An 11807-nucleotide genomic window follows, 5' to 3' on the forward strand; every position below is an offset into this window, starting at 1 on the left:
GTAGGAACGCGGGGGAACACAGTTCGGGCACCTCCAGCACTGAATGTATGTAATGGCAAGTTGTGTGCTGTAGGGTCTACCGATGCTGGATGCTGGGGAATCGATTGTTGCTGTAGTGGATCTATTAATGCGAGGCGGTCTATTGTTGCTGGTGGGGGATATTTTGTTGCCGGGGATCAGTGAAGGGGTTAACTTTATTTGAGAGGGAGGGGCTGTGTGTGTCCCTAGGGGCGTGATTCTAACTGCGATTGGCTGTGGCTTCAGCTGTATGCAGAGTGATCAACGGATCTACATAGTAGATCCATATGATCATCTCTCATACAGAGGGGAGAATGACAGGCAGCTTGTTTACACAAGCTGCCTGACTTTCTCCCTCTCCCCCCGCCGATCGCAGAGTGGCCGGCGGACATCGGGTCTGCCGGTCACACGCGCGGGGGGGTCCGTGACCACGCGGGAGCGGGAGCGCGCCTCCGTCGGCGCGCGCTCGCTCCCTAGACCCTCACAAGCTAGCGACGTAGACCTACGTCACTTTGCCTGTGAGGGGCTGACCGCCGACGTAGATAGTCGTGCGGTGGTCGGCAAGTGGTTAAAAAAAAAAATAAGAATTGAATTAGAGTGGCAAAAAGCCTGATTACTCACAAGTCCGCTCAAAGAGTGAGACCAGCATCTAGAAAAGGGTGATAGGGGCGTCAGACAAACGTCTCCCCCGGGGATGTGGCAGGAGAAACCCATTCAGGTCAAGGGGACACCCAGAGGGCAGGCCGGGTTTGAAGGGTGGTCCATAGAATAAAAAGAATGTATGGGCACATCTAGCCCCTATTGATCTTAAAAATAATATAATATATGTGTAATATAAAGTATAAAACGTGAATGACCAACAGAGTGTTAATAGGGATATCTAAAAGTGGTTACAAAAAAAAAGACTACAGAGTGTATGAAGAGTAGAGATGGAACAACAGAACCCCCCCCCCCTTTATTTTTTTAATAAATTTGATATCATATGCACTTTATTAATTTTGGTAAAGTGGCCTGCCTCATTCAAAGTCCCATGACCTCTTCAATTTAGTTTGTATACATATTTAGGGATGGAGGCATGTCACTGAGTTGTGGAAATTAATGGGGTTTGGAGCATAGAAATTCGCTCGGTGCGCTGAAAACTTTGCTGCGCTGAAAAGCGCATTTGTGGATATTAATATGCGCCAAGCAAAATTAATCCCTTGAACTAAAAAGTACAATGTTCAGCTCTTTTGTATAAAGAAATCCAAGCACTCGGTGACAAAGAAAGAAACAGGCACACGCTGTGTCAAATCAATGCCAAATGAAGATTCTCTGCCTTTAGAGCAAAGCCCGGGTTTATTTATAGTCAGAGAACAAAGGGGGGTTACAGGGGAGGTGGTGTCAACACAACCATTCACAGATGTGTATACTTTCAAAAGTACAGTAGAAAAGGGGAGTGTATGTTTATGGAGAAACACGGCCGTGTGCACGAGACTCTAACTGCCAAGTGAAAGCGAAACAAAGCAAGATGGCTGCCACATGGATTCTCATGGACCCGGCCACGCTAATTCACAAGCATGCACTCTCATCATAACCTGTTAGAGTGAATCCTATATAATATAGATCAGGCATGTCCAACCTGCGGCCCGGAACTGCAGGCAATGCGGCCCACTGCCCCCTGACAATTTTTTTTGTTGCTGGGGAGGAAGGCAGTTGGGTCGGGAGCACAGCCACAGCAGCTTCCAACTAACGGTAGGCAGTGGCTGCCTCGGAGGGGAGGGGGGGGCGGGGGAGGGATGAGCATGTGCAGTGTTTCTGACTCCTACCACCATTAACACTTCAAATTACTGAAGTGGTCACGGTGGTTGGAGTGTGCCTTTATTATCTCTCATAAGAATTAAACCTCTGTATACTGATTACATTTCATTTGATCATCCTCTAGTTGTGCTAAATTAGTGCGGGGGGGCGAGGCGGCACCGGAAGGGCGCAGCGTCATTTTATTACTTATATACCTTAAATACAGTATATATTTTATATGCGGCCTGAGAAAATTTCTCTACACTCAATGTGGCCCTGAGAAGCCAAAAGGTTGGATACCGATGATATAGATCATAAAAACCATATTTGATAGTGATCATGCTATTGTTCCAGTGAATGAGACTTTACTATATAGCAGCAGTATTTCAATCATTTGGATCAAATATAACAGGAATTTGGAAGCCATTAATCCTGGTAAAAGGGCAGATATTATTAAAATTATAAGAATTCCACATCACAAACATATCTCCGTCAGTGAATACCGGGGCCCCGGCTGGCTGATATACATTTTATGCGGTGGAGTTCCCCTTGCACTGCCATAGATCCGGACCGGCACCGCCGATAGGGATGACCAGGCTACAAGAAGCGTGCAGTCTCCATTTAATAAAAAAGGTTTCCACAATTACAGGTCTTTCCTCAAGGCCAGTTAAAGCAATATTCGCTGTGCATAGTGATTCCCGGTAAACTGACACCGGTAGACATAATGACATTTTAACTAAAAATACATTCCACATAAATATTAATACAATTTCCACGACACGCTGTGGATGCTTTGGGTCACTATACTTTTTCTATACACTCCCTGTGCTAGGTTGACTTTCTTACTCCCTGTACTGTATTTTTGGAGAAAGAGCGTTGTCACCCTAGAACATAACCATACCATTTTCTCATAACCATACCATGAGGGGGAGGCATTCTGTAGTTCACACAGAAAACTGGCAACAATATAACGGATAACAGTCAGCACTGAAAGAGAGTACAGGAAGTTATTAGCTCACAAGTTTTTTGGCAGGATCGACACTGGTAGTACAGGGTTGGACCCCCTTTTGCCTTCAGAACTGCCTTCATTCTTCCTGGCATAGATTCAACAAGAGAACTGGACAAGGTGCATCCAAGCTGCTACCTCTTATACAATGCCTGGTGAGCCTCAAGAACACAGCACTCAGCCTGTGAGGTCTCTGTAAACCTCCCAGTAATCCATGCAAGAAAGGAGAAAGGCTGGTGCCATGGAAGTCAACTAAAACTTTGTTTTATTGTAGCATGTAAACAACAGTCAAATAACACTCCAACACGTTTCGGCCATCGGGCCTTAATCATGAATCAATGATTAAGCCATGATTAAGGCCTGATGGCCGAAACCTGTTGGCTTTTTATTTGACTGTTGTTCACATGTTCAAATAAAACAATGTTTCAGCCAACTTCCATGGCACCAGCCTTTCTCCTTTCTTGAATAGATTCAACAAGGTATTGGAAACATTCATCAGAGGTTTTGGTCTGGTGAGTGTGGAGGCCATTGGAGGACAGTGACCTCATTGTCATGGTGAAGAAACCAGTGGTGAGATGATTGGAGCTTTGTGACATGGTGCATTATCCTGCTGGAAGGAGTCATCAGAAGATGGGGACACTGTAGTCATAAAGGGATGGGCATGGTCAGCAACAATACTCCGGTAGGCTGCATTGTTTAAACCATCATCAATTGGTACTAAGGGGCCCAAAGTGTGCCAAGATAATATCCCCCACACCATTACACCACCAGCCTGAACCGTTGATACAAAGCAGGATGGATCCATGCTTTCATGTTGTTTAAACCAAATTTTGACCCAACCATCCGAATGTTGCAGCTGAAATCCAGACTCATCAGACCAGGCAACATGTTTCCAGTCTTCTATTGTCCAATTTTGGTGAGCCTGTGCGAATTGTAGCCTCAGTTTCCTGTTCTTAGCTGACAGGAGTGGCACCCGGTGTGGTCTTCTGCTGCTGTAGCCTATCTGCTTCAAGGTTGGATGTGTTGTGCATTCAGAGATGGTATTCTGCATACCTTGGTTGTAACATGTGGTTATTTGAGTTACTTTTGGCTTTCTATCATCTCAAACCAATCTGCCCATTCTCCTCTGATCTCTGACATCAACAAGGTATTTTCCTCCACACAGCTGCGGCTCACTGGATATTTTATAATTTTCCCACCATTCTCTGTAAACCCGAGAGATGGTTGTGTGTGAAAGTCCCAGAAATACTCAGACCAGCCCACCTGGCACCAACAACCATGACACATTCAAAGTCACTTAAAGTGATACTAAAGTTTCCTTTTTTTTTCTTTAAAAATAACAAACATGTTATACTTACCTGATCTGTGAAATGACTTTGCATAGAGTGACCCGGATCCTCCTCTTCTCGGGTCCTTCTTCAGTGTTCCTGGCCCCTCCCTCCTGGCGAGTGCCCCGACAGCAAGCAGATTGCTATGGGGACACCCGAGCCGAGCCGCAGCTCCCCGTGTCCATTCAGACACAGAGCTGCGGTTTGGGCCCCTCCTTCTCTCTTTCCTGATTGGCTAACTGACTTTGATTGCCAGCAGCGGAATGCATTACGATAAAAAACCTTCTGCCTTTACAACCACTTTAAATCCCCTTTCTTCCCCATTCTGATGCTCGGTTTGGATGTCAGCAAGTCATCTTCACCACATCGAGATGCCTAAATGGATTGAGTTGCTGCCATGTGATTGGCTGATTAGCAATTTGTGTTGCCAAGCAATTGAATAAGTGCACCTAATAATATGGCTGGTGAGTGTATGTTTTGCACTTATCAAACATGTATTACAAAATGCTTTCAGTGGTATATTTAACGGACTAAAAGACAGAAAATAAAAGATGTTCATTGTTAGAGTTTTATATACAATGTAAGGGGTGTATGTATAAAACATTAGCATTGCAATCTGCCTAGTGAATGTGTGTGTCCATCAGTGCAGCCTCATCAGTGCACATCAGTGCAGTCTCATCAATGCCTATCATTGCAGCCTATCAGTGCCCATCAGTGCCACCTATCAGTGCCCATCAGTGCCACCTATCAGTGCTCATCTGAGCCACCTATCAGTGCTGCCTCATTAGTGCCATCTCATCATTGTCCATCGGTGCAGCCTATTAGTGCAGCCTCATCAGTGCACATCAGTGCACATCAGTGCAGCCTATCATTGCTCATCAGTGCACATCAGTGCAGCCTCATTAGTGCCTATCAGTGCCCATCTGAGCCACCTATCAGTGCTGCCTCATCAGTGTCACTTCATCATTGTCCATCAGTGCAGCCTATCAGTGAAGAAGAAAAATTACTTATTTGCAAATTTTTATAACAGAAACTAATAAAAACATTATTTTCTGTCTTTTTTTGTTTGTTTAGCGAAAAAAAAAAAAAAACCCAGTGGTGATTACCACTTCCCCCAAATGTATGTACCGGTACGTCCTTGGGGTTCTGTGGGTATACTGGGATGATGGCTGCACCTACAGGCATCATCCCAGCATCATTCTTTGCAGCCAGCAACTCTGTACAGCAAATTATCCACTCAATATCTTCTGTGGGTGGTGGAAGGGGGTCCCACCCCCCTCTCGTTGTCTCCTCTCCCGGGGTCTCCGGTCCCATTTCAGGGTCGGGAGTGATGTGGCCGTGGGCAGTGGCTGCCCTGTACCGAGAGAGAGGAACTGATGTCATTCCCCTCTCTCTGTACCCCTGGTAACCGGAAGCAACGAGTATTCGTCACTTTCGGTTCTGCCCCTTTGTTTACCTGGCCACTAGCGGCCAGAGAAGCAGCCGATCGGACTGAGCTCAGTCTGATCGGCTGCATGGGGGGCCAGAGGAGAGATTTGGGGTCTAATAGACCCCAAATCTCTCCATAAAGATGACCTGTCATGGGCCATGCTGTCAAAAGGGATGCCCTTTTAATTTCTTGTGATAGCAATAAAGTTAATACAAAAAAAAGTGAAAAAAAAAAAGATTAAAGCGCCCCTGTCCCACCATGCTTACACGCAAATGCAAACGCATACATTACTCCCACATGCATATGTAAATGGGGATCACACCCAGGGCCGCTGATAAGGTAGTACAGCCAGCCGTGTTGTAACCTGCCCGGGCCTCAAACTCCACAGGGGGGCCTGGATAGCTTTACAGTTAATTTCTAGCTAAAAAAAAGAACTTTATAACCCACAGCCCCACACTCACCTGATTACCAGGGAATATAATAATTTCCTGGGCCCCCTCAGGTCAACGGAGAGGCCCAGGAGGTGAGAGCAGAGGAGGGACTTTTTCGCCATTTCCGGGCGGAAGCACAAAAGCATGCTTCTCTTCACCTGTGCACCTACACAGAATAAAGTTTTGGCCGCCCACTGTGTGCCTTCCCTGGTGGATAGATTATATTGTGGAACCGCTTCCCTGCCTCAGAAAGTGCTGGTGTTCTTCAACTTGCCGAGATCTCCAGCGATAAAAAAAACACCTTCAAGCATTTCATGGCACTACACTGGCCACTTTCTCAGGATGGTACATTAAAAACATGATCAGATTTAAAGTGAACCAGTACTTCAATGTATCCTTCATGTATAGCTCCCATATTGGCTATAGATACACTTTAACTTCCATAACTTTTACCATGGGTAAAACGTACATGGTTGGAGTACCGGTGTTCTGCCCAAAACTCCAACTTGCTCAAGCACTAGGGATGATCAAACTTTTGAAAAGTTCGGTTCGACCAGAACACCCGAATTTCCCAAAAGTTCGGTTCGGTTTCCAGAACCCCATTGAAATCAATGGGACCCAAACTTCTGGAATCAAAAAACACAATTTTGAAGCCCCTAAAAAGTGCCTAGGGTTCTGGGTCATGCCAGAGTTCGGTCACCCTGACATGGCAGAGTCAGTTCACCCTAAACTACTCTACGGTCACCCTGACATGGTAGAGTCAGTTCACCCTAAACTACTCTACGGTCACCCTGACATGGCAGAGTCAGTTCACCCTGAACTACACTACGGTGACCCTGACATGGCAGAGTCAGGTCACCCTAAACTACTCTACGGTCACCCTGACATGGCAGAGTCAGTTCACCCTGAACTACACTACGGTCACCCTGACATGGCAGAGTCAGTTCACCCTGAACTACACTACGGTCACCCTGACATGGTCGAATCAGTTCACCCTAAACTACTCTACGGTCACCCTGACATGGCAGAGTCAGTTCACCCTGAACTACACTATGGTCACCCTGACATGGCAGAGTCAGGTCACCCTAAACTACTTTACGGTCACCCTGACATGGCAGAGTCAGTTCACCCTAAACTACTCTACGGTCACTGTGACATGACAGAGTCAGTTCACCCTGAACTACACTACGGTCACCCTGACATGGCAGAGTCAGGTCACCCTAAACTACTCTACGGTCACCCTAACATGGCAGAGTCAGGTCACCCTAAACTACACTACGGTCACCCTGACATGGCAGAGTCAGGTCACCCTAAACTACACTACGGTCACCCTGATACTTAAAGCTATCCCTACAAAAACTAGATTTTTGAATCTAACTATAGTGATATATAGCACCCTAACTACACTGCATATCCCTTTCCTCACACTAATAATTGCAAAATTACACTGGAGCTTTACAAGCAGCAGGAGCAACACAAATGCTTCCACTCTCTTCCACAGCCTCTGTATTACAGTGCTAGAGTTTTGGTGGGGCTATGTTATATACTGGGGGGCGTATGGGGGGCGTATTCACTCCTGATTGGCCTCTGGACCCCGTAGTCACTCCAATCACATTTTACTGATGTTTCTGGGCCAATCATGGGCTTTAAAAGCCCAGTTCCTGTCTCATTGCATTTTGGGCGGTTCTGGTGGCCGAATTCCGAACTTTTACCGCAAAAGGTTTGGAATTCGGCCAAATTTCGAACACCAAATGTTCAGGTCGAACCGATGGTCGACCCGAACCGTTCGATTATCCCTATCAAGCACTTCAACCATGTTACTTCCGGTGAGTGTACACCAGGAATAATTGGAGATTTTGACCTCTTGGTGTTTTCACAGAACACCAGCAACCTCTACACTCCAGTAGATACTATAATTAGTGCAGATTTTTAGTCTGCCCCCTAGTAACCAAAAACATGGTGGCTTTCAAGGCGGCGACAACTAGTGGGCGTACTAACAATCTGCACTAATTATAGCATATAGTGTAAAGGCTGCCGGTGTTCTGTGAAAACACCAAGTGATGGAAATCTCCAATTATTCCTGGTGTACAGTCGGCGGAAATAACGAGATCTCGGCAAATTGGAGTTTTCAGCAGAATACCGGCGCTGAAGCCAGAGGGAGAGAGCGATCTCGGAGGAGGCGGAGGCTCAGATCACTGAAAGAGCACCTCGGGAGCACTTCTGACAGCAATACACAGTCCCCTGCACATGGCAAACTGAAAGGCCACCTAGGCTACTTAGGAAAGTGCAGTCCTCAGACTGCTATGGGCTTATGATTATAATGATCATCATCATCAGGGCAGGGGGGGGCGGATGCCCTGGGCACTGTGGCATCATGTGAGGTTCGGGGGCACCACAAGGAGATTGGGGGGAGGGGATTTGTGTTGGAGGGGGAATTTAGGTGAGCTGCAGGAGGTAAGAACTGTTCCAGGAGGGTAAATTTAGGGAGGTGTGCTAGTGGTGGTTTGGGGGGATTTGTGCTAGGGTGGGGGATTTGAGGGGTTTGTGCTAGAAAAGGTAATATGGTGGGAGGGAATTTTTGCTAGGAGGACACATTTTTTGGGGAGGGGGATTTGTGCTAGTAGGGATAATTGGGGGGGGCATTTGTGCTAGTAGGGGAAACTTTTTTTTTTGGGGGGGGGGGGAGATAGGTGCTAGGATAAGGTATTGAGGGGGGGGGGAATTTGTGCTGGAAGGGGGGATTTGAAGACAGGGAGATGATTTGTGCTCAGAGGAGAAATTTAAGGGGTAGAGGATTTGTGTTAAGGGGGATTTTTTTCTTTGGGGGGGGGGGGGTTGTGATGGGAGCACATATGGAATGAGTATATTTGAGCTAAGCATGCAGATTAGTGCTCAGTTTTATTTTGGGGGGGGGGGGGGCACAATTTGACATGTTCGCCTTGGGCTCTAGATGACCTTGTCCCAGCACTGATCATCATCATCATTATGTTGATCACGGCACAGCAGGTTCTCTATGACTCTCTCAGTGTCATATGGCTGTTGGGTGCTGACTTTGTTATGGCTGTACTGCGTTATAGTCTGCAACACACAGTACAGCCACAAGTAAACAAAGTCAGCACCCAACAGCCATATGACACTGAGAGAGTCATAGAGAACCTGCTGTGCCGTGATCAACATAATAAGTACATAGTTAGATGTTACTTTACACTTGCTGAGCTGCATTTTTGCCACCCCCAAACCACTCCCCTTTAAGAACCTTTCACCCCAGCTTTCCAATTAGCAGGGGCAGACTGGCAACTTTCGGCCCAGGGGGCAAGTACAAACAAGAGGCCCATGGTGCAGCGACTCAGCCACCCTCCCATTCGCCCTCTTCCCGGCCTCCCCCTGACCCTCATTCCAGGCTTAAGCTCCGCTCCAGGTACTCTCTACTCACCTGCTGAATCTGGGTTCCCGACTTGGCCAACAGCAGGCATTTGGGGGGAACTGGGACAGCTCAGTTGGGGCTGCCTGGGGGAGAAGAGTCTCCAGTGGGGCATGGAACAGGCCTCTGCTCAGACACAGATTACACCATCCATGCTGGGGGGGAGAGGCCTGCACTCTGTCCTTGTCTTCACCCCGCACTCAATAGGTCAGCAGTGGGGACATTTTACTTCTCTTTACCAGGAATCTTTTAGGCATGTCTGTTCAGAAGCAGTGCAGCCATTTTAGTGGGCATCAGAGAGGCCCGGGGGGCAATTGCCCCCTGTCCCCTGGCCCAGTTGTCCCCTGCCAATTAGGTCCGCTGTTAGTTTTCCCTGCAGACATGATTGAAAGCTCCATGTAGGTCTAGGGAGTCTGGATGTGAATGGGCTTGTGTCCATTTACACCCCCTACCTCTGTGTCCATTCAGGTTCAAAAAACATTGGAAAAGGACTGCGTCCTGAATGTGACAGATAAGAGTTAGCCTGATGTAAATGGACACAAGTCCATTTACATCTGGCCATCCATAAAGTATAGTCCGAAACTAAACAAAAAAAAACAAAGCGTAGGGCTAGCATGACTGCGTATACATGGTAATCAGGGAGAGATGGGGTTAGTTGGATTAGGGTTAGTTAGAGTTCCTATGGTCTCCATCCCAATTGGGGTTTCTTCTTTAGCTGGGAAGAGGGGCTGCAAGGAGGTCTTGGAGAAGTTTGCCCATCTTCCCAGCATTCTGTGAAGCACCTGGGGGAAGATTGCTCCCGCCCGCCAGCCCCTATACTGGATTTATTCATCTGTATGTGGTCTTCACAATGTGGCGGTTGGGGTCTTTGGAAAGGTTTAAATAAAAACCTGCTGTGCTTATCAGTTTAGGGACCCATAGATGGTATGGAGTCACCTGTGGAATGTAAGTTAACCACTTTACCACCGGAGGATTTTGCTGTCTTACGTCCAGGCCACTTTTTGCGATTCGGCACTGTGCGAATTTAACTGACAATTGCGCGGTCGTGCGACGCTATACCCAAACGAAATTTACGTCCTTTTTTTCCCACAAACAGAGCTTTCTTTTGGTGGTATTTGATCACCTGTGCGAATTTTACTTTTTGCGCTATAAACAAAAAAAGAGCGACAATTTTGAAAAAATAACAATATTTTTCACGTTTTTTTATATGAAATTCTCCCCCCCAAAAAAATGTAAAAATCAAAATTTTTTTTACATTTCTGGCCAATTTGTTTTCTGCTACATATTTTTGGTAAAAAAAAAATCGCAATAAGTGTATTTTGATTGGTTTGCGCAAAAGTTATTGAGTCTACTAATTAAGGGAAAATTTTCTGTCATTTTTGGTGTTTTTTTTTTAACGAGTAATGGCGGCGATCTGCGATTTTTTTTGCGGGACTGCGACATTGCGGCGGACAGATCGGACCCTTGACTGACATTTTTGACACTTTTGGGGTTACCAGTAACATTTCTACAGTAATCAGTGCTATACATATGCACTGTTACTGTAAAAATGACACTGGCAGGGAAGGGGTTAACTTTATTTGAGAAGGAGGGGTTAAGTGTGTCCCTAGGGGCGTCTAACTGTGCAGGCAGGGCCGGTTTTAGACAAAGTGTGGCCCTGGGCAAACCTAAAAGTGGGGCCCCAAATTTTTTTATATTCTACCAAAAATATAGGCGCCATATATGGTGATATGCTGCGCGGCACCCAATTGCACCAACTGGCAAGGGAAAGGGAAGAGAGGGGTCGTGTCCTTCCACAGGTGCGCTAGGAATCTGTAAGATCGGTGCTATGGGCTCCTGACAGTGACGTGGCCCCTTTGTAAAATCTTTAGACACAAGGAACAAAAGTGCAATAATTTATAAACAAGTGCAATATAAATAATTCACAAACCAAGACCAGTGCATTACAAAAATCATACATAGACAAAACCAGAGCATTACAATAGTAAATTGCCAGGACTAGGTGGGGTAGGGTTGCTACCTCACCCCTTTAATCCAGGACACATATGAATTACCAGTGGCGGCTGGTGCTCAAAATTTTTTTGGGGGGGCACAAACAGAAAAATGTAATAGGCATTGCTTTGCGGCAAAAAACGCTGAAAAAATTGCGTGACTTAACAAACAATCATTAGGTTGGTTCAAGATTGACCAGCGTGTCCCCATTCACTGCACAGTGACCAGCATGTCCCCCATCAATGCACAGTGTCCACAATGCACAGTGTCCAGCATGTCCCCCATCAATGCACAGTGTCCAGCATGTCCCGCATCAATGCACAGTGTCCACAATGCACAGTGTCCAGCATGTCCCCCATAAATGCACAGTGTCCAGCATGTCCCGCATCAATGCACAGTGTCCACA

The sequence above is a fragment of the Pelophylax lessonae genome, assembly GCF_965119305.1.
Source record: "Pelophylax lessonae genome assembly, chromosome: 9".
Classification (NCBI taxonomy): Eukaryota; Metazoa; Chordata; class Amphibia; order Anura; family Ranidae; genus Pelophylax; species Pelophylax lessonae.